The 24,135-nt window shown below is 45.3% G+C and overlaps 1 protein-coding gene and 4 non-coding genes across 5 annotated transcripts in view; all 5 read left to right on the top strand.

The window, feature by feature from the left end:
- The window catches only part of LOC119186077 (uncharacterized), a 128,630-nt gene that overhangs the window by 16,490 nt on the left and 88,005 nt on the right, over window positions 1–24,135 (top strand). The gene's annotated exons all lie outside the window — the stretch shown is intronic.
- TRNAT-CGU (transfer RNA threonine (anticodon CGU)) lies at window positions 6,538–6,610 on the top strand. Its single transcript has one exon. It is a non-coding gene; the product is annotated as a tRNA-Thr (tRNA).
- Window positions 6,994–7,066, top strand: TRNAT-CGU (transfer RNA threonine (anticodon CGU)). Its single transcript has one exon. It is a non-coding gene; the product is annotated as a tRNA-Thr (tRNA).
- Window positions 7,450–7,522, top strand: TRNAT-CGU (transfer RNA threonine (anticodon CGU)). Its single transcript has one exon. It is a non-coding gene; the product is annotated as a tRNA-Thr (tRNA).
- On the top strand, window positions 7,906–7,978 carry TRNAT-CGU (transfer RNA threonine (anticodon CGU)). Its single transcript has one exon. It is a non-coding gene; the product is annotated as a tRNA-Thr (tRNA).

Genomic DNA, 24,135 nt, shown 5'->3' with positions numbered 1-24,135 from the left:
TGTTTCCCCCCCACCCATCCACCCAAAAAAAGAATTCTGCATGCAAACATGAGTACAAGGGTTACTGGCACATCGCCTCCATCGAAGTGAGACTGCCGGGATTGAATCCACGACTTGCGATTCAGCAGCCGAGCACCGAAACCGCTACACCCGTGTGCCAGACTTCTTTTACTCATTGATTCATTTGATCGGGTTTTTCCTAATTTTTTTTACGTGATAGATTCTAGCTCTTTCTTAAAGAAGCTAAACACTATCGAAAACTGAAACAATTGGTACGGCAAGTTCATTATAGCACCGGAGAAGGCGCCACTGTGAAGTCCTTGAAGGAAGTTTGTCGATCGGGTGGTCCTTCGCGTTAACTGGCACAATCACTGCAGTGGAGTCTAGTTAACCTCCCTACCTTTCCTACATTCCTTCTTTCTCTCTCTCTAGATGAGGATAAAAACAGAAGAGAAGTGAGAATAGTTTTGCGAAATTCACAGAATACAGCAGGATGTTAGTTCCAAGGTAGTAGTTAAGGGGCATGATGGGTCGGCCTAAGTTATTGTGAAGCTTAAAAATTAAAGAAAAGAATAAACGTGCTATCTATAGCTGGGGGGAAACTTAACCGAGCTTATTTGTCTGAGTGCAGTGCGCGAATGCGATTTGACGTCGGTTTGACTGTAAGGTTTTTAGTATGTCATTTTTTGTTGTACTGTCTTTTGTGCATAGAACTTGACCAAATCAGCAGAAGCAGTCGGGGCTGTTCATGATGCAAAGCTCTAACGCGCTAAAAGCTAATGATGATAATCATTACAGAAAGCCGCCCCTATAAAACGGCATTTCAAAATTAGAACACCGCAGTTTTAAGTGCGTTTCAGTGTTTACTACGCGACCCGCCACTGATTCAGATAATTCCTCGGGTATACCGTCGCCTACGTTCGATGCAGGTGCATATCGAGGACCTCCTCGTGCGTAACACGACGTGCATGCTGCCGCGAGCCATTTCTTCGAGCAGACGACAAACAATCTCTTGTTACAGCAAATAGAACGGAGTACACACCTGTATAAGCATATTCCGGTGCTTCTGCAGCCGCGCGTACATGTATACACCCCTCCTCGCCCTAGCGTCATCGCTAATGGTCGATGCTTATCGCAATGAAATAGGGTCCCTCCAACGGGGTAGGTGCCTGCCAAGCGGAAGCGCCGTTGGTTGCCGCGTCCAAATGCACGCTGTGAACCATGCCGGCCCGCGGCATGCATACCGTTCACTGGGACTGGCGCACCGACCGCACGATCACGAGAAAGAGACCGAACACGCCCTGTGAATGCCGGCAGTCTGTATATACCCGCCGGCGTCTCATATTCTCAGGTGTCACAGGAGACTATTAGCGTGTAAACAAATGGGACTCCAATGAAGACGTACGTGTGTTATGAGCGGGTGCGCGCACGATTTCCGTTAAGTGCGTAATGGGAGCTCCTCGATTGATGAAAGAAACAAAAACAGGCTGGCTTGCTCACTGGTTTAATAGAAATCTGCGTGGAAATGAGCTGTAGTATTGCCTGTAATACATGATGAGTAGACATCCAGCCATGCCACTGAAAAGTGAGCCAGTCACGACAGATTATAATTCAGAGTAGGAGGGATTGAACAAGTCTATTGTATATATAAAGAAATCTTCGTGCTATTTGTTTGTTTGTTTGTTTTTGCTTTCGTGACCAATAACTTACGTTTGCGATTTTGTTTAGGTATACGAATGCTTGGCCTTTCTCGATGCCAACACACACAAAGTGCCTCTCTCACACACACATGCATGCGCACAGGCTCGCACCCAGCGGAGGGGGGGGAGGCAGGTTTCCACCCCCTAGTCACCTAAGAAGCCTGGGCGCCAGATCAGCCCCAGTAATTGAAAAAATGCACTGCTACAAACCTTTGCCACCTCCCCCTCCCTGAAGGGGAACCCTGTGCGCCAGTGCACAAACACACACACACACACACAGAGAGAGAGAGAGAGAGAGAGAGAGAGAGAGAGAGAAGAAAATCTGTTGCTAGACCAGCAGCCGCTCCTGTTGAACGGTGTTGTTTTGGTTGCCCGATAAAGACGTTTATCAACTCAGCTACAGAAGACGTGACTGTAGATTAAAGTCGAAGTTAGCCTTTTATGTGCACTTCACCTCTTCTGGCGTCATTCATTCCTTATCTAAAGACGCGGAAAACCTAAACACACACGCCATGTATGGCGCAAGTGCAGCGGAATCCGTGCGACAGCTGGGCCGCAATCTCTGAACGCGTCAACTATTGCGCCATTAAATGGGACGAACCTCTTTTTTTCTTTCCTTCCTCGTATACATAGCCGTACCCTTGTCTGCTCTCGATCACCATTGAAGGTCACTCCTCCGCCGTTCGAAACTTACTCTCGCATCAGGAAAAAGAGAAGAACTTTTTGAAGAACTGGAGACTGTATACGTACGAGTGTTAATAAAAGCTAGTCTGTATAGGGCGAAGTGATTGAGGACGCAAAGGCCCTAGGATGAGGAGGGCAAGCAACTTGAAGAAACCTATAAATGGGATCATAACCATGTACAGGCTTCTTAGATGTTGTTGGGCTAGCTGGTTCATAATGGAAAAAAATGGTAGAAACGCAACGCAATGCAACGAAACACGAGATATACGTGAAAGAGCTTCTTACCTGTACTTTTAATGAGCGAACCATTTCTTAGCAAATTTCGGCGACTTTGAGCATATCTATCTATCTATCTATCTATCTATCTATCTATCTATCTATCTATCTATCTATCTATCTATCTATCTATCTATCTATCTATCTATCTATCTATCTATCTATCTATCTATCTATCTATCTAGCCGCTTACGTTCGGGTTCTCTCGTGGTCACCCTCTTAGCTTGGCGTGAACCAAAATTAGCATGAGAGGGTAAGACGGTTTGACGAATATGATGCGCTGTTCATGACCTCAGTAATGTCACAATCCCGACACGTACATCGTCAAACACTTCCTGCCAGAGAGTGGCACATGCCCACGGGCGAGTATTTGCCGCTGGTATGCGAGTATGTGTCACAGTCGATTGACACTTAGTATCTAGCCAGGAACGACGAGAACACACATGGGCAATTTTAACGTGCGAGCATTAAAAAATAAGCGAAATCGGTAGCATCAACCCCATGAATGCAAAGAATAAACATCAGGATCCCAGTTGGAATCGAACCCCAGCATTCTGCGTGGCAATGAAGCATTTTACCACAGAGCTATGCCATGTCTCTGAACTACTTTTCAAATAGACGTTAATCGTGAAAAGTCAATAGTAGTTGCAGTGCTGCCTACCCAATTTTATAAACATTACACATGCCTTTCTCTCATACATCCATCACGTCAGGTTAACGTCCATTGTGGTTAGTTACCATACGCTGAAGTTGATTTGTGCGGCCGTGTTCAGGGCCAGCATCCCTGCGAGCATCAGCGCTTCATATCAGCTTCTGGTGTTGCTAATACGTATGTTCCAGTTGGCATCGTTGCGCAAGTGCAAATAACTAGTTATATAAACATCTGCAACTCTTCAACATATGTCTGTGCGTGCAACGTTTGTACACATATTTAGCGTCATTTCATGACGTGTCACTTAATAAAAAAATTGCAACATGGTCACCTTACCTCCACACGCTTCGCATAACATCGATTCCCAGGTGCGTGGGATCTACCGAATTTTTTTGTTTCTTTGTCTTCCGTTGCGCTGCTGCCTTTTGCAGAGCTTCTTGCAAGATCCTCCCACTTAAACGGCCCACCGTCCCACATTCACGAACATTTTTTTTATCTCTCTTCAGCAATGCATAAATGATCCGTCACCGTCATACTCCAACCGATATACGGCTGAGGGTATACCAGCTGGTGTGCAAAGTCGGGAGTATTCATACGAAATTAAAATCTTGTTGTGAATTTTTTTTGTCCGTGTTCTTTAATAAATATGTCCCCGAAGTCAAACAGCACATATTCGAGGTCTTTAGTGAACGAACCAGTAGTGAAGCTAAGCGTGATTGATCCCAAAAGTAGTGATCCCAAAAGTAGATGCTGGTTCGCTAGTTGCTGCACTGTTTCAAAAACAGATGGTGCACAAATAGAACTGCAGACAAGGAAGAGAGACCCATTTGCGCATTTCTCGTGTTTGTCCCTTGTACCCTAGCTGTCCTGTTTGTGTGAAGCAGGATTTAAAAAAAAAAATTCCGGAGTGCCGGCAAAGTTGAATTCGCGGTTTTCTTTTGGTCTGTCTCGTAAACATGCTTTTTTCCTTTTTTCTGGGTGGTACGCGATTTCAGTTAAGTAGTTCGTTTGCGCACCACCATCTTCTCACAAAAATATTGACATATTCTTTAATTGTTTGAACTCGTGCTTCGTGCAAAGCGGCACGGAAAATTCGGTGTCGTGGTCACGAGTTCACCGTTCGACGTACAAGCGTGATGGGATTAGAGGAGAGGGATAACTCGTTCCTTCTTCTAATCAAGGAAGCTCTTCTCTTTCCTTGTCACACACCCGTGTAGCTGCCGCGCGTCCATGACCGCCATGGCCTCCTGTGTACGCCCCAGCAGCTGAGACGCTTGAAGAAGTATAGACGAAAAAAAAAAAAAAAGCCTCGTCGAAGTATGCGACTGGTTCCGGTCGAACGTCGTTCGGCCGGTGTTGGACGACGAGGCAAACGACGATAGAGGGGTAATTATTACGCTGGCACAGTGGCGCTCTAAATGAAGCGCTCGCAACATCGCCGCCAGAGATGCTACGGCTGGAATGCCGGCGTCGCGGTTGCGGGAATGAGGAAGCCCGGATGAGAACGGGTATGCGCTTGCAAAAACAAGGTATGCCCACGCCCGCGAAACGCTTGTACCTTGCTTACGACTATATATATATATATATATATATATATATATATATATATATATATATATATATATGAGATATAACAGACAGTAATGCCAAGGAATGTACAGGGGAAGTTATTAACATTAATGGAATGTAAATAAGAAGAAAGAAAAGTGGATGAAAAAATTACCAACTGTAAGCAGGAATCGAACCTACGACCTTCGAATTACGCGTTCGATGCTCTAACCACTGAGCTATTACAGCGGCACTCCCTCCATCCACTTTTTTGGGTTTATCTGTGAATTTAGAAGTAGGAGCAACAGTCAGCGCCATCTATAAGCCAAACAACGAGTGTGAAAACACTCTTATGCGCATGTTTGGCGTCACGTAGCACGTGAACTTATTATGAGCGGGCAGCTGATTAATTGTCCCTCTTATACAACCTAAACACACCAAGTCTGCCAGTACGAGACCCTCGTTCAATGAAATAAGGGAAAGAAGTGTATACCTAAGGGCTCGTTTTTCCGTGTTTTTAACACAATAATAATGAGATATAACAGACAGTAATGCCAAGGAATGTACAGGGGAAGTTATTAACATTAATGGAATGTAAATAAGAAGAAAGAAAAGTGGATGAAAAAATTACCAACTGTAAGCAGGAATCGAACCTACGACCTTCGAATTACGCGTTCGATGCTCTAACCACTGAGCTATTACAGCGGCACTCCCTCCATCCACTTTTTTGGGTTTATCTGTGAATTTAGAAGTAGGAGCAACAGTCAGCGCCATCTATAAGCCAAACAACGAGTGTGAAAACACTCTTATGCGCATGTTTGGCGTCACGTAGCACGTGAACTTATTATGAGCGGGCAGCTGATTAATTGTCCCTCTTATACAACCTAAACACACCAAGTCTGCCAGTACGAGACCCTCGTTCAATGAAATAAGGGAAAGAAGTGTATACCTAAGGGCTCGTTTTTCCGTGTTTTTAACACAATAATAATGAGATATAACAGACAGTAATGCCAAGGAATGTACAGGGGAAGTTATTAACATTAATGGAATGTAAATAAGAAGAAAGAAAAGTGGATGAAAAAATTACCAACTGTAAGCAGGAATCGAACCTACGACCTTCGAATTACGCGTTCGATGCTCTAACCACTGAGCTATTACAGCGGCACTCCCTCCATCCACTTTTTTGGGTTTATCTGTGAATTTAGAAGTAGGAGCAACAGTCAGCGCCATCTATAAGCCAAACAACGAGTGTGAAAACACTCGAAGGTCGTAGGTTCGATTCCTGCTTACAGTTGGTAATTTTTTCATCCACTTTTCTTTCTTCTTATTTACATTCCATTAATGTTAATAACTTCCCCTGTACATTCCTTGGCATTACTGTCTGTTATATCTCATTATTATTGTGTTAAAAACACGGAAAAACGAGCCCTTAGGTATACACTTCTTTCCCTTATTTCATTGAACGAGGGTCTCGTACTGGCAGACTTGGTGTGTTTAGGTTGTATAAGAGGGACAATTAATCAGCTGCCCGCTCATAATAAGTTCACGTGCTACGTGACGCCAAACATGCGCATAAGAGTGTTTTCACACTCGTTGTTTGGCTTATAGATGGCGCTGACTGTTGCTCCTACTTCTAAATTCACAGATAAACCCAAAAAAGTGGATGGAGGGAGTGCCGCTGTAATAGCTCAGTGGTTAGAGCATCGAACGCGTAATTCGAAGGTCGTAGGTTCGATTCCTGCTTACAGTTGGTAATTTTTTCATCCACTTTTCTTTCTTCTTATTTACATTCCATTAATGTTAATAACTTCCCCTGTACATTCCTTGGCATTACTGTCTGTTATATCTCATTATTATTGTGTTAAAAACACGGAAAAACGAGCCCTTAGGTATACACTTCTTTCCCTTATTTCATTGAACGAGGGTCTCGTACTGGCAGACTTGGTGTGTTTAGGTTGTATAAGAGGGACAATTAATCAGCTGCCCGCTCATAATAAGTTCACGTGCTACGTGACGCCAAACATGCGCATAAGAGTGTTTTCACACTCGTTGTTTGGCTTATAGATGGCGCTGACTGTTGCTCCTACTTCTAAATTCACAGATAAACCCAAAAAAGTGGATGGAGGGAGTGCCGCTGTAATAGCTCAGTGGTTAGAGCATCGAACGCGTAATTCGAAGGTCGTAGGTTCGATTCCTGCTTACAGTTGGTAATTTTTTCATCCACTTTTCTTTCTTCTTATTTACATTCCATTAATGTTAATAACTTCCCCTGTACATTCCTTGGCATTACTGTCTGTTATATCTCATTATTATTGTGTTAAAAACACGGAAAAACGAGCCCTTAGGTATACACTTCTTTCCCTTATTTCATTGAACGAGGGTCTCGTACTGGCAGACTTGGTGTGTTTAGGTTGTATAAGAGGGACAATTAATCAGCTGCCCGCTCATAATAAGTTCACGTGCTACGTGACGCCAAACATGCGCATAAGAGTGTTTTCACACTCGTTGTTTGGCTTATAGATGGCGCTGACTGTTGCTCCTACTTCTAAATTCACAGATAAACCCAAAAAAGTGGATGGAGGGAGTGCCGCTGTAATAGCTCAGTGGTTAGAGCATCGAACGCGTAATTCGAAGGTCGTAGGTTCGATTCCTGCTTACAGTTGGTAATTTTTTCATCCACTTTTCTTTCTTCTTATTTACATTCCATTAATGTTAATAACTTCCCCTGTACATTCCTTGGCATTACTGTCTGTTATATCTCATTATTATTGTGTTAAAAACACGGAAAAACGAGCCCTTAGGTATACACTTCTTTCCCTTATTTCATTGAACGAGGGTCTCGTACTGGCAGACTTGGTGTGTTTAGGTTGTATAAGAGGGACAATTAATCAGCTGCCCGCTCATAATAAGTTCACGTGCTACGTGACGCCAAACATGCGCATAAGAGTGTTTTCACACTCGTTGTTTGGCTTATAGATGGCGCTGACTGTTGCTCCTACTTCTAAATTCACAGATAAACCCAAAAAAGTGGATGGAGGGAGTGCCGCTGTAATAGCTCAGTGGTTAGAGCATCGAACGCGTAATTCGAAGGTCGTAGGTTCGATTCCTGCTTACAGTTGGTAATTTTTTCATCCACTTTTCTTTCTTCTTATTTACATTCCATTAATGTTAATAACTTCCCCTGTACATTCCTTGGCATTACTGTCTGTTATATCTCATTATTATTGTGTTAAAAACACGGAAAAACGAGCCCTTAGGTATACACTTCTTTCCCTTATTTTATATATATATATATATATATATATATATATATGAAATTTTTCAAATGGGACAAACGTGATTGGGAAGAGAAGAGACACAACTTAGTGGTTGCCTTAATTTTATTTCCAACGTTTCGACCGGTGCACCGGTCTTCGTCAGGGTTTATATATATGGAGAAAGAGGGAGAAACCAAAAGCAGGATTCCTAGACTCTCAAGCACGCAACTGTTTTTTTAATTCGAGTGTGTGGGCCTGACATCGGCCTTTTTCAAAAAGCCTTGGCTATTTCCTTTCTACTATATATATATATATATATATATATATATATATATATATATATATATATATAAAGCATTTATACGAGATGGGGTTATCTGCAACCTCGGCGCACCAGTTGACCTTGCCATTCCGCAAATGTACACTCACGCAGCCGTGATGTGCTATTACAGCAGCTCAAACAAAGGAACGACTCCCGTATCGATCAAGAGTGTGTGAAGGACCGGTAATTTCCTGCGTACCGCCGGTTTTACTTTGGCTCTCTCTTTGAGGCCGAGTTTCTCACGACCCTACGCCCTACTGCGTGTTTCTTGACTGCAGAACAGACAAGTGCACGCATGCGAGTGAGCGCCGTAGATGAATTTAGGCGAGGAGCACCCGCTTTATATATATATATATATATATATATATATATATATATATATATATATATATATATATATATATATATATATATATATATATATATATATATATATATATATATATATATGTATATTTCTGCACGACTCTATAGGCATCTAAGGTTAAGCGCGATTGAACGATTCGCACCGAAGTTTATATCACACGCAGGGCGAGACGCACTGTGTTTGCGGTAACCGGGCCATCACCCGGGCAAAATTTCGGGAGTCCTCCACTACGGCGTCTCTCGTAATCAAATGGTGGTTTTGGGACGTTAAACCCCACATATCAATCAATTAGAGAGAGAGGGAGAAATGAGGGTATACTTAAGGGCTCGTTTCTACATGTAAGTGTGCACGTCTGTAATGGCGTCTAAGGTTAAGAGCCAGTGAACGATTCACGAATACAGACGACTTCGCAACGAGGTTTACATCACACACACCGGAAACAAGGAGGGTCATTGGCAGATTAGTGCGTTGCATGTGTGCAGCGCACACAAAAACCTGACCACTCGCGTTCTCGGTTCTATCTTTCAATGCTTCAGTACGTTATCAAGGAATCTCGGGAGTGGCACCCGGTGTCACTGAAGGACGCGCTCCACTTAAACGACTTAACTAATACGCGTGCTTGCTGAACGTCAATTTAGGCAGTGCACCAAGGCTTCCGTGAATACGCCCGGTTAGCGACTCGTATAAGTTAATGAAGTAGTGTTACGAGGAGGATAGGAGGCAGCAACATTTTTTTTACGGTCCTGTAGCTAACAGCATTGTAATGTCGTAGTTAACAGATAACTGCGCACTGCATTCTTGTGTGTTTTGAGTCGCTGTCAAAGAAGTATGCGCTATCCCAGAGCAGACGTCGCCCGTTTTTCACACTCGCGATGAGTGATGCAATCGCGTGTTTTGTGTGCGATGATTAAGCCAGCTACTTGCGATCGATTTCCGTGCTACTAGTGCACCTGTAAATGATCTCCATGGCATGCTTGGCACAAAAATTCTAAGGCACCTTGTCCTCTTCAAGTTTCTTTTTACACTTTTTCCAGTAGAACATTAAAAAGATAAGCAACGCATTAACGGGAAATCGTGTGTCCAGCATACCGTTTAGTATGTAGAGTGCATGGTGTTGTGTGGCTCACTGAATTTATCTTCACATCAAGTATGTAATAGAATACCAGATGGTGCTCGTAACGTTGACGTGCCGTTTATGTCTGAAACGTGTCCGCACAGGGTATTGTCATGAGACAACCTCATGAGTGAAATGGCAAACAGCAACACGTATACAATTTAAAGTATTTTTATTTCTAGCTGTACGGTAGGTGGTTGAAGATAGGTGTGTACTTATGGGAAATACCTGCGATAAATGGGCAACGCGAAGTCGTATTCGGTAGCTTGCCTTGTGTTGGAACGCTTATTTGCGGACGTTGAGAAGTACAAAATCTATGCAAGAGCATTTAAAGTTCTATACCAATAAGTAACACAATTATGAAGTGCACCAGTGCCAGATCGGTGCGTTCGTACCTCAATTCATTGCGTCAATAAATTTGCAAATAAAAGTAACGGGTATGCAGACTCATACATGCCTGCTTCACTTTAGGTATCACTGCTGCCTCGCAAGAACCCCCATATTTCATTGTCTATTTTTCTGAGACACTGAGAGTGTCTCCACCTGCAAATTTTTGGAATATTTATTTATTTATTTATTTATTTATTTATTTATTTATTTATTTATTTATTTATTTATTTGAAGATACCGTAAGGACTCTGTACAGAGGGCTTTTACTTGAGAGGTAAGAGCAACAAACAAGTTAGTGTTTGCAAAGTACGGCTCAACGGCGTTTTTGAAACGAGTATAGTTGACGTGGAGGACAACGTCTGAGAGATGATGTCCCAGTCGATCGCAGTCTTGACAAAAAAACTACTGTAAATGCATGACGATGCGGGCATGGGTAGTGTATGCAGCTTTAGCATGCATCGCTGATGCGTTGAGAGATTAAGCCAGCTTTATATATGAAAGAACAGTTAGGTAAAATATGGAAAGAAAAGAGGAAAGATTAAGACCGAGAGAAAGCCTCACAGTTTGGTGGCGCGTCTGAAGACTAGGCTTTGCACTACATAATATGTCTCTTGCAGTTTTGCAGACATCAACGGTGCCCACCACGGCATCTGATCTAATCCTTTCCGCATGAAAGAGACTGAAGTGATGTTTTATTTCGAAAGCTGTGGTAGATAAAAATAGGGTACACTTCAAGATGAGGGTAACTATAGCGGAGCTATACGCAACGCAACGAAGGCTACATTTCTCGTCTCTTTCGCTGACTCAGCCCCGTGAAGGTCGACGGGCATGGTTGAATGTTATGTGCATTGGAGCTGAACACCATGCAGCTCACCGTCGAGAACCAGCCCAATCGAACTATATAGGGCTATAGCATAACACTCGCGTCTCGCATGAACTGCTGCGCAACTGTATGCAGACTTGGCACGTGACTCGATTCTCGCGAACACATTCCGACGGTGATTGCGCGAAGGACGTTGCTCTAATAAGTTCGTTTACTCTACTGCATGCACGCACGCTGATACGAGAACGTCGGAATTTTAAGGATGAGTTAGACTTGTCGCAGTTCTAGCAATGACAATGGCGAGATAGAGGTGCGCAATGTACCGAACTTGCAGAACATTCAATAACAATTATCCAGAGCAATACAACACGTTGATCCTTTAAAAAAATGAAAAAAATGAAAAAGGTAGTCATTTCACCTCTCCGAAGTCTTCAACGGACGTACTCACGTTCAGAGAACACTAGACTATTTAATTACCGATGGCGCAGACTTCCGGAGGACGCCAGGATCTAGTTCCAAATATACACTGTTTGTAATTTCAATTATTGGCCGTATATGAATAACTGAGGACGGGATAAAAAAAACTTGTCGCACCAATATGTTTTTATCATTGACGAGGTCATCGAAACGAAGTTCATGGTTGCTAATTGGTATGAAGTTACAATTAACTTTCGAATGAATGAATGAATGAATGAATGAATGAATGAATGAAATGACTGTCTTTATACTGCCTTGTAGAGGAAACGTCGCACCATAATCAACCGCGAACTCGTGCTCTCTCGTCTCGGTCCATGCCGCGGGCTTGCTCACCAAGCACCTCACGAATATTCGCACGCTCACCTAAAATGCCAATGGTCACCCGGACTCGTCCGGTGGGAAAAAAAAATAAAAGAACGCGCCGAGGCAAGAGCAGAAACGAACCGGCAAAACGAGAAACAGATAGAAATAACATAAAAAAAATTCAACAGAAAAGGAAGATAAGAAAGAACGGAAAGAAAACATGACAAAGAGCGGAGGAGTCCGAACGTGCCGTGAAAGCTGGGCCGCTCGCACGCTTTCTCGATGGCATACGTGATATGCCCCGGGCAGCCCCACAAGGAGACGCCGCGTAGGCGAGCAGCCCTTCCGCTGGAAGCCTTGTCGCAGTATATACTTGCGTTTGTGCGCGCACTCGACGTTGTACGCGTCCGAAGGAATTATGATTAAGGCCGCCCTTCGCAATCCTGCAAGGAAGCCAACCTCGCTCGCTGGAACAGAGTGTCTGCTGACCGTTTATCTGCACATAGCTCGCCCGGCTTTGCTCGGACAGTGCATGTTCTTTCGGGGACCCTCCCTTTTCTGTCTCGCTCAACTCTGCGCTTTATTGTTACCCTAATTGCTCTGCACGAAGCGCGCGGAATGTCATGCTTGCCCCTGCGGCTCTGATGCAGCGCGCACTGCCAAAGAACTGCGAACGGCTTTGAGAGGAATGCGATTATGTGATACGTTGTGCCAAGTTCCCGTGACGAGATTATTAGGGTGCGAGATCTGCCATCTTAATGTGGTTCCTAAGCGCCGGCTGTGATTATGAGGTACCTAGAGATAGATGTAAGACAGCTGACCACCATGGACGTGCAGTGGTTAAAGATTTAGGATGCTGTAGGTTCCTGGCAGATCTATAGCCTTGCAAAATTTGCAGGAAACTGCCCCGCCCGGTTTGCTCTTTTTTCTTATTGTATTGAGCTAATGTGCACTTTCAGGTGCTCGGTTGCTATGTGAAATCAAAGACGTGGGTTTCATATCGGTTGTATTTTGACGGAGATGAAATGCTGATTAAGGCGTTTTAGATTAAACCCAGGAGGTCGAAATTTCCCGATATTTTCACTGCAGTGTGTTTCATAATCATATCGGAATTTCAGCATGTACAGCGTTAAGCGTTATTGTTATTAATAGAAGTAACAGACCTGCTTTATAGCATAGCTGCTTAGGATGTAGCCACCAGAGTGTCCGTTCACTGATAAGCATTACGTTTAAGGCGTAAACGCACACTTTTACCTAAATTTCGATTTATTCACTGACTAGATTCGGACGTGTGCCAATCTTCGCACTGCAATGTTTGATTTGATCGATTGATGTGCGGTGTTTAACGTCCCAAAACCCCCATATGATTATGAAAGACGCCGTAGTGGAGGGCTCTGGACATTTCGACCATCTGGGGTGCTTTAACGGGCACCCAAATCTGAGCACACGGGCCTACAAAATTTCCGCCTCCATCAGAAATTCAGCCGCCGCAGCCGGGATTAGATCCTGCGACCTGCGGGTCAGCAGCTGACTACTTTAGCCACTAGACCACCATGGCGCGGCACATTGCAACGTTTAACTCTTTATTTCCTAATCATTCAATGCGGAAAAGTACTGCTGAGCTACCTCTGTAATTAAGCTAGGTTAACAAGACAGGCTTCAAGGCGTGCAGTTACGTGAGGAAAGTAAGGAAGCTTGTAACTCGGCGCAACGTCTTTGTGTGGAGATGTAAGGGGAAGTAAAATAAGTTAGATGAAAGGGGAGGACACTTACTTGAGAAATGAGTACCCGTGATAGCGAGCACCAGGCCATGGTATACCTCTCTCGCCGCTAAGAGAAAAACAGGTGGGTGCTCGGAGGCATTGGTAATCGAACCCAGTAGCTCCCACATTGGGGGCTAACGCTTTAAGGTCTTGACCATGGCTGGCTTGACCAAGGCTACCCTGCACGAGTGGGAGGTTGTAAAAATAAGGAGCGAGGGGTCAGAAACTTCATGTACGTGGGACACGTAGTTGAAGATATATGGCGTGTATGCTTGTGCTATAAGTGGTCTCTCAGGTCATTTGTTTCAAACATTACAGAGATAGCCTTCTGGGCTGATGACTGATGAGGCCACGCATATGTAACCACGTTGTTAGCATATGTGTCGAAGGTCGGCCGTCAGGTCTGTTTAGCGTTCTTCGGAGAGACTGAAGTTGACCGCCGAAACGTGGGCAGTGCATGGCGGGGCATTCATTCGCGTTACCAGTGTTAGCACATAAAGCAATCGTCCATTTTAACCAGCGACGAATATGAATTGGTTGAAGTATACACGGGGCCGCTGGAGACGTATACACTTGGCGATGGAAATAAAATGCCGTTGTTAACAATATTTGTGTTGGGATTACAAGAGTCCCATGGTGTATGCGAACCTTTAGCGTATTCTTCGCCACTTCGGGTGCCGCTTTACCACGACAGACGTATTTGGAATCGCATCACGTAAGGTTTGAAATGCCAGAGGAACTAAATTTAGACTCTCTTATTCAGTGCCTTTCGTATAGTGGCTGTATATACTGCCAGAATGGCGCTGAACGCGATAGTATAGTGACCATATACCTCACAACTGTACAGTATATGACATTTTATGGCTAAATGATGATACGTAAAAGAGTCTACTCAGTCTTCGCCGAGAAGAAGGCACTAGTGCACAAGAACGATAAGGCCGTAATATTTCGCCCTGCTTCTCACCGCTCTTCTGCAAAGTTTCGTCTGTGTGCCGATGTGCCTAGGCATCTACTAAACATGGACGCAAACTAGCCTCATCTTGTCGCATTCCGCAGCAATGTCTGGCTGAATTTTCGCCTCTTCTAAACTGTGGGACAAGCTGGCATCGGCGCTCGTCGACAGGACACGTTATTCGGGGACGTTACAGAGCTGTCTCGGAAGCACGGCGCGTATGCCGGAAAGCGAGATAAGACGGGATTAACCGCGACCGCTGCTTTGCGTTCCGCCAAAGCCTCCAGTCACCTCATTCTCTCTCTCTCTATTTTAGTCGTGTTCCCGTCGAACCATTAATAACACGCCACCCCTCTTTCTTTGCAAAGCCGCCTGTCGGGCACGAGGATCCACCAGCCGAAACCCCGTTTCATTTTGTGTCTCTGTGCGCGTATCGGTTCGCTTGCATATACGTATGCGAGTGTGAGTGATTATCCGGGGTTGTTCGTCATTTTTTTTTCTTAACTCGTTTAGTTTTTTTTCCTTTTTTCCTTCCCCAACACAATCCAAGCTCCGTGTTTTTCAACACAACTGAGATTGTGTAATACATCATCCTCATCTCCAGCATTTTCGTCGCATCTGCGCTCTATTACTTTCCTTAAAGTTCTAATACCCCTTCTTCATTTTACCTTCACATCGCACGTTCCCCACCAGCCACCTGCCATAGTAACTTGCAAGGCTGAGATGTAGCGCAGCTGAGCTCGAGGTCGCGGGTTCGATTCGATGCCACGAAAACCGCATTACGATGGGGCTGAGAAGAGTGGTAACACCCATGAGCACTTGGATTGAAATGCAGGTCAGAAAACCCTAGGTGATCCAAATTAATCCGTAGGCAACACCCCCCTACCCTCAGGAGTGCTCGCAGGGGCGGTGCCAGGATTGTTTCACTGGAGGACACACACGACAACTGCGTCCACCCAAGGGAGGGGGGGGGGGTGCAGAAAGATGGGCGACTCATGCATTTATTTTGACTATTTATTTATTTATTTATTAGAAAACCCTCAGGGCCCGTAGGGCATTACAGAGGGGGTGGGTACAACATTTATAACACACAAGAAAAAAGAGACAAAATAAAGAAACAAGTGTCAGATGCGCAAATCAGGAAGGCAACATAAGTCAACTAAAAATGTATAAGTAAGAATGTATAAGTAAAAAAGTATAAGTAAGACTATATTTGCTCTGGGGGAGGGCGGACATAAAGGCGGATAGGCGAAAATTCTGTAGTGCTGCAGCTCACCCCCCCCCCCCCCCCGCCCGCCTTTTCCTACTTAGTGCTTCGTGATTGTATGGTGGTCCTGGCGCGTGAGGACCCGTAAATTATCGTTAATTACTGTTCAGATGCACCCATGATTGCTTCACAAGTCCATTCTATTGCTCTGCTAACTTCGCTGTGTTGTAATCAGGCTATGGAAATGAGATTCGTGTGTTGTTTTAGAATAAGTGAGAGGGACGCACACGCGAGCCTTCACGGGCACAATGTGAACCCAGTAGACGACCTCGATCGAATGGCAGCTATAGTGTTTCGAAGGGTACACAGACTCACCTTGCATATATATACAAGGAGCTGTAACGATGACAAGGACGACGCATCGACAGTGTTGCCACGTCACCGACGAAGACAACGATACATCGTCGTGTCTTGTCAGCTCGGGAGGCGTCCCTGGAGAACCTTATGTACGCTCGCGGTTCGAAGAATGGATCTCAAAGGCCAGCGACAGATGTTTCGATTGGAACGTGTGCGTGAAGTTTCTCGGCCCCCATCGCGATGTCCCTCGCAAAGTTCGCTGGAGAGAGAAAAAAACTTTGGTTGCGTTTGTGAAGTGTGACTGTTGCCCTCGCCAGACTGCCCGCTGCGATTCGATCGAACGTTAGTTCTGGTTTTTGTACGTGCAGAATGCTGCTCAGACCCCTGTAACTGTATGGCGAGTGTGTGTGTTTCTTTCATGCTGGGTATACCTCCCTCGTTATGCGCGTGTTTCTATTGTTACGAGGGTTGCCGGCGTCTTTCTTGTCTGCGACCGGCAACCGGATATTCCGCGCTGTTCCTCACCCTTTCTCTCTATATATATATATCTCTACGTTCCTTTTTTTTTTTGTTTATGGTCGCTGCTGCGTTTATGAACTTTCGACTCTGACCACGTGACTTGAACCAAGGTTAAGGGTAAGAAGGAGAGTAACGTTACACATCATGAGCGCGATGGCAGCAAGCGAGCCATCTTCACTCTAGGAACCCTCATACTTTTTTCCCCCTCCAACATATCAGTGTCCTCGCATGCGTTTGTTTTTCTTTCCTTAATCGAGAATGGCGGGGAATGAGCAATGAAAAAAAGCTCATTTCTCGCAAACTAAGGTTGCTGGGGAATCCACGGTTTCTTTTTCTTCATTTTACTAACCAATGCACAGCATGCCTTTGCATGCACTCATAAACGCCGAACGAGTCTACATAGGTATACGTAACCTAACAAAAAACTAAGACACCTTGAAATCATGTGTCGTAAATTTAGTAAGAGCTGAAAAGTGACCGATACTGGATGGAGTTTCATGGGCACATTTAACAAACACGTGTTATGTATGCAAACACTACTACGTACATAACACGCCGCTAATTTCACGTACACTGCCTCGATCTATCTGAGCATGTCAGTAGACGGATTGCTATCTTGCAATACAGATGATTTGGAAATTTTAAAAATGGCCCTCGAATATATGCATTGTAAGGTAACATTCCACTTTAGTTTGGCTTATTCCCTCTATATTCGGTGCTTATTCAATCTTAATTGAATTGGTAGGCAGTTCTTCAGTTTAAGTGAAACCTGCTGAAGGTTGAAGAATTGAAACTTCGCAACCAACAGGAGCAGCGAACACCCCGCACGATATACTCATTGGCGCTGCTCCGTTTGCTCACCGTCTCCATAACATAGAGGAAAGTCCTTAAACTGTGCTTGGAATGAAAATTAAACGCTTTAGAAAGTGTTTGAAAAGTGCAGTGAATAAATCACATCAATGTCGGCTTCGATCGCAAATAAAAATGGCCATGCTACACCACTACGGATGATGCGTAAGCGCACATTTCTGTAATTAGACGCAGCGCAGCGAAGTTGAGCACAAGAAAAAAAAACTGCACTGGCGTGTTATGGCGGATTACAAACTTCCCCATAATGCTGCGTTCGGGCGTCAGCGACATAGCGTCTTCTTTCCAGCGTTCGTTATAGCCTCTTGAACGGCCCTCACGCGATTCGCATATAGCGAACCCCGACACGCGAGTTCGGCATTAAAGGGGTCGTGAAACGCTCACTGTAGAGCAACAATGCAAAGCCACTGGCGTCCACACGCACTAACTAGGTGACGTCATCATAAGTAATGCTTTGCCTATCGAGGAACGCGGAGCTCTTCAGTACTTGCATGCGAGTGCGTGCAAGTGGGACATCTCGCCAGCGTCTTTGACACGCAATCGGCGCTAACTTGAACTCTGACGTCATATTAAGCAGCGTCCTTGTGGGACGCAGATCGCGTATGGCAGACGCCGATGAGCGCTTCTCGCGCGTGTTCGATATGCCATAGAGGTCCGCCTTCCTCGATAGGCAAAGCGTCTATGCAGGTCCACTCGGGCTGATGGTACAGTTAGCGCATGTGGCTGCCGATGGTGCCGCATTGTCGTTGTAAAGCGACCATTTCACGACCCCTTTAAGTATTCGCAGACTGAAGTCTTTCCCGGTGTATCTAATCTTTCTGTTTCGCCGTCAGCATCACGCCCGGTGCGTATCGTCTGTTCTCCTGGACATGCATCTCTCCCCGTATAATGAACGTTTTCATGCGGTTGCCCGAGGTCAGACCGCCCAAACACCATAAGAGGAGCTGTCCGACCCAAACGATGCACAAACAAACCCACTGAACTACAACGCGACACTGGATTACTACCGACAGAGCAGTTATACATATCCTCCTATACTCATCCTTGTCTTAACAGGGCAGATGTTGCCGCTTGGTGGCCGCTGCAGACCAATCTACATGCTCAATCGCTTTCATATGACTGTGTACTTCTCTTACTGCCCCTTCTGTGGATCTGTACCGACAGTATACTACTGCGTGCGCCCCTGCTCTGCTCCACGGGGTGTTCTTCCCATACCCAACCCCACCCCTTACTCTTGGGAGTTTGCATGCACTGCTAAGCTTACGCTGGCAGGAACAGCAGCAGCTGGTCCAATGGGCTCGCAGGGTCGCGCGAGGCAGTGGAGGACTGGACTGAGGGCCCCACCCGAAGGCTCTCTGTAGAATCACCATTAAATGTTTATTCGCTCTCTCCCCGTTCCGACTTATAATTTCGTGTGATAGGGCTTTATATTCCACTACCATCCATATTCGACAAAACCTTTCCTGAAAGGCCTCTCTTTTCACACGTTTTGCGAGGACTGCTGACCCACTTAAAAGTGAACGCCTTGTATAAAGACTTCATTGAATACCGTGGTTGTGGAGTAAAACTTTTTCTACCACAAGATGTAAAGTCAACATGAGTATTATACACGTCAAGGTACCTTTAACTTCGTGAAAATTTAGCGCCAGACTAGTGTTTCAGTCATACGATGCGCATACCCTAACGAATCGCATGTACAACTCCCGAAATAAGATTCCGCGCAAATTTTTAAGCTTGTTCTGCACCGCGGGTATGAAGCATTCGTTCGGCTCAGATATAGTGACATTCTTCCGGTCTTAACATAAAGACCATAGGGCTTGTTTGTTTTTGTTCAACTGTTTTGGAAAATACAGAACAAGTACCATTCGAGAGAGCTGAACAGTCTCAAATCCACAAGCAAGCTCAGCGTTTGCTGGTGGACTTCACTGCGTCCGGGTATTTCGGGAGTGCTACGATACTTTCACAAATGGGCACCAACGCGCACAACATTCAGCTGTGCTGTAATTCCTTGGGACTTGAACGTCTTGTTTCATTTCGACGCCGCACAAACGTACGACAAATCAAACGACGAATCGAATATGTCGTGACAGCGCTGTACAATAAAGAGCCAAGAAAAAATAGAGAAATTGAAGCGATTACTGGAGTAGACCGTTGATCCGGATTACGCAATGCAGTACCACCACGTGGTTTGTCCAGGATGTGGCGCAACTCTAAAGCGACGCCTTTCATCTCGCCTTTTACTTCAACGATGTCTGCGAGTCGTATAGCGTTGCACCGTCGGGCCTTGGAAACAAAGGACTGAGACGTTGTATGTCTTCATAGAGAGATTGCAACAAAAACGGTTTCTTTACGAAAGAATAGCCTCAAGGCCACGACTCCGCTAATGGAGCTCCTGGTGCCAGCTTCGGAATAATGCGAATGTGTACCATGCCACCATAGCGTAACGTCAGAAGCGTACCTTCCGACTCTAAATCACGTGTAACTTCTGTATCTGCACTGAACGATAAACCACGTTTTACTCAGATGCATGACTCAGCGTCGCATACTGCATCAGCTTCTTATGAACGAAATAGGAGGAACGGATCGAGTGACACAACCCTTATATTTTTTTTCTTTTGAACACAGCCATATGATGCCAACCGATACCGAAGCCAAATGAAGCATGCGGAGCGTTTCCCGAAGGTTTCCCCGGATAGTCATTCAGCTACGCCGCTATTGAAAGACAGCAATATAGATTTCGTCTACTTTGCTCATCTGTGCAATGTGTACTTGCAAGTTCCCTATTTTATGTTGCCTTTCAGTCTGTTTGTAGAAGGCTGACCGTGCCTCAGCGCTACGGGTTATGCTTTTTAATAATAATAATAATAATAATAATAATAATAATAATAATAATAATAATAATTAATGTAAACTAAACACTTATAATAAATGTTGCGGTTTTACGCCCCAAAACCATGTTATCATTATGAGGGACGTACCTCTATGGACGTACTATGGGGGGCTCCGAAAATTTCGGTCATCTGGATCTTTTTGAAGTGTACCTGAATCCAGTATTTCGCCTCTGCTGCCGTGGCTTCGTTCGTGCTGTGGCATTCTGTGTCCCTGAGGACAGTTTTCGTCGACACGGCCTCATTAAATGTGAGGCTCACGGGACGGCTTTTTTCCATAGTAGAGTGCCAAGTACACTAAACCGTTAACAACTTTTCGGAAACACCTTCGGGTGACCAGTCGAGACCCATAACTATTAGGCCATCGTGGTGCATATGAACAGAAACGTGTGGAGCGTCGCAAGCCATCGTAATGAATTGACCTTAACCTCGGCGAGTCCCTTTTCATCATAAGGTGTGGTGACCAGTGATGTCAGTCAATATACGCTCGAACGCTCGAAGTTTTCTTGCACCGCCTCATTGAAAGAGTAGGACTAAACTATCGTCTACGATAGGGCCAATTTTCGGTTAGATCCACAGACGAACTCATTCGCTTCGTTTTTTTTTTCGCCTCGATGGCTGTGAACAATTAAAGTACAGCCTGCCAAGTTCTCCGGTTGAGCTATGTCGAGCAGGCGCATGTTCTGCTAGGATTATTATTATTCTTTATTCATGAACATATCCGTCTAAGGACAGCATTTATTTCGGGAATTCGCCCTGCGAAGTGGACCGGATTTGACAGAGACCCATGGTCCGCTGCCCACACGCTACGCCGGTAGGCAGCCGAACGGAAAATAAGCTCCTCGTGTGGTTTTCTAGTCGGCGGTCTGTCGAAGCTATATCGCAGGTGGTGTGTGCGTGCGTGTGTGTTGTGTGAGTGCGTGTGTTTGTGTGCGTATGTGCATGCGCGCGCACGCGCGTGTGTGTGGTGTGTTTGTGTGTTCGTGCGTGAGTGCATACGCGCGGAAGGCGGAAGGCGGGGGGGGGGGAGGAGTTGCTCCAAAAGTGGGTTAAGTATGCACGCAATGGCAGAGGACGGGCTTCTAGCTTCGTTGCCCTGCGTTCTCGGACAGCTTGAATGTGTGCGGCCGTGCATACACTCTCCGCCAAGCAAACTCCCATATTCTCGGTCATTCGCTGGAAATGACGTGCGTGTTCAGGGGTACACTCGTCCCGAACTATAGGCGTTGTTGTGAAGTTATTTACTAGGCTGAGCTTCCGCGGGCATGCACACATTGCTTTTCGAGGCTACATGCACCACGGCAGTGTTTATTGCACTAATCAAGTTTTATATGGATTGTATTCTAGGAAGTATATAGGTGCTCCACGAGTAGTTCTTGGGCCTGCGTAAAGAAAACTGCTTTCAGGGTTAATATTCTGTTCTAATGGTCTTGGTTCTAACTGTCTAACCGATCATTGTTGATGATTGCCGTGTGATATAATCTATATCATACAACACACAGCAATCCTCAGGGTTGGTAGAGGATCGCTGGGTATTGTATAAGATAAAGTATATCACACGGTAACCCTCAACCATGGTAGGCTCGTGTACTCAGATTTGGGTGTACGTTAAAGAACCCCAGGTGGTCGAAATTTCCAGAGCCCTCTACTACGGCGTCTCCTATAATCATATGGTGGTTTTGGGACGTTAAACCCCACTAATCATTCATCAACCATGGTTGGTTGAGCATTGCCGCATGTCGTAATTAGGCATCAGTGGAGCTTGTGGCGGACCTAGACTATTAGCAATGTTTTAGTCATTATGATCCCAATTAGCTCACCCTAGTTAGATTTGTGTTAATTAACTAATGTGGTCTTAATGCGTAAGGTTTGTTATCTGTTCCTACGGCTTTCTTTTCTTCGTCTTCAGTTTATTTGTTCTGCGCTTCTTTTTTATTTTCTTCAGAAGGCACCAACATTACGGCTACTTTGCGCATCCATCATGTTGATCTCGATGAGTGTCCGGGCCATAGGCCTTATTATCCGTCAAATCATTAGGCAGTACAGAAAAAAACCGTACCGTAATTATGCTCATTTCTCAAACGTACATCGCCAAAAGCGAAAGACTTTATTTATGGTCCATCCCAAAATGAAGAGGACGAAGAAAGTGCGTGCCAGTCAAGTTGAATCATCGCTTGCGTTCGGGCCGTTCATGAGCATGATATAATTCTTGTCATATGATGCAGCAGAACGTAAAGCCAAAACAGTTGCACTGTTAAAAGTAGCTGGGGTGCTAATTTCTGATAAATGGTACAGGCACATGGTTTTCAAGTAGATTTGTTATAGGAACAGGCAAAAACGTGTGCGGTTATTTATAAGCTCACAATGGCCGCTACGGCCGAAGAAGGCGCGCGCCGGTTGCACCGGGAACTGCAAAGCGCGAATGGTTTTCAACGGCTTCTATCGGGTCCCGCTCAGAGTAGCCATTGCAACTATATGCCTCGTTCTCGGGCAAGCATCGGTGCAGCGCTCGCCGCGTCTTTGGTCCACCGTCGGGGGGCGTTCAAGGCAACCTGACGGGGTCGCTCACGGGTCGGAGGAGCCGTCCTGCCGGATAACGCGGATAGTCTGTAGTTTGGAGGAAAGGAAGGGCAGTGCTGCACGTATTCATAAATATGCGCGCGGTATATATTACATCATTGTCTTCACTCGACTGTATGCCTCGACCTCCGATTGTTTCGCAGAATCACGTTTTTCTTTTTGTTTTGTCAGAACCATGGAAGAAGAGTCCGTACGCACTCGATCTTAACTAAACAAACTGGTTTTGCCTAATCACCCGTACTTATCGAAAAAAATGACTTGCGCATGCAGGCTCATCTTCTCGACTAGTAAAGCATTGAAGGCATGTGTATGAGTAAGCAAGCAGCCTCCGGTCTTGTCGTGCTATGTAATCTTCGACTCGCGAATTTGGTGACGACCAGAGGGATAACGAGCTGTTTACGCGTCCTGCTTAAATTACCGGAACTACGCAGTGAGATGGAACATCGGGTGCGTGTCGTGCGCAAAAGAGATTTTAAAGCACTCGTCTTTCGTCAGCGAGCTTCATTCCTGGAAGGAAGTAGGTGTTCTTAACTCTGCACGTCCTTGAACGTTAAAGACTAAGCCGATGGCACGGAGCTGTAGACGTACGTCAACCGAAAAACGCTTTCCTTGCCTCAAGCTAACGCAACACCATTGTATTATCGTTGCTGAAGGTTGCGGGCGAGTGAACGGCGAAGGGGTGGTCTTTGTGTAATTGTGGCTTTCGTCAGTGCAATGATTCTGTCAAAAGCGTTGTCTCAGTCTATATATAAGCAGACAGGAGCTCCCCCTCCCCCTAACTCTATGTCCTACCCCGCCCGACAAAGTAGTACAAACAACTTCCTTTCTCTATGTACCCCGTTGGTCCAAACCGTGTAGTTGTGGTGCGTGTCCTACACGAGAAAACCGCAGCAGTGGCCCAGTGGCCAAAGCGTCTGTCCCCATTACGGGATATCGGTGTGTAACAAGTTCCATACTCAGTGCCGCCAGGCACCCATTGGTTTGCCTAGCGGAGACTGTAGGTAACTCGTCCTAACGCTCGGTATTGCGGGTGTTAATTGCTCGAGAAAGTGACGTCTCCTTTTCTTTATCTTCTTTGACTTCCCTTTA

The sequence above is a fragment of the Rhipicephalus microplus genome, chromosome 3, assembly GCF_043290135.1.
Source record: "Rhipicephalus microplus isolate Deutch F79 chromosome 3, USDA_Rmic, whole genome shotgun sequence".
Lineage (NCBI taxonomy): Eukaryota > Metazoa > Arthropoda > Arachnida > Ixodida > Ixodidae > Rhipicephalus > Rhipicephalus microplus.
Note: the sequence above shows the minus strand (reverse complement) of the source record. Positions and strands in the feature narration are given on the sequence as shown.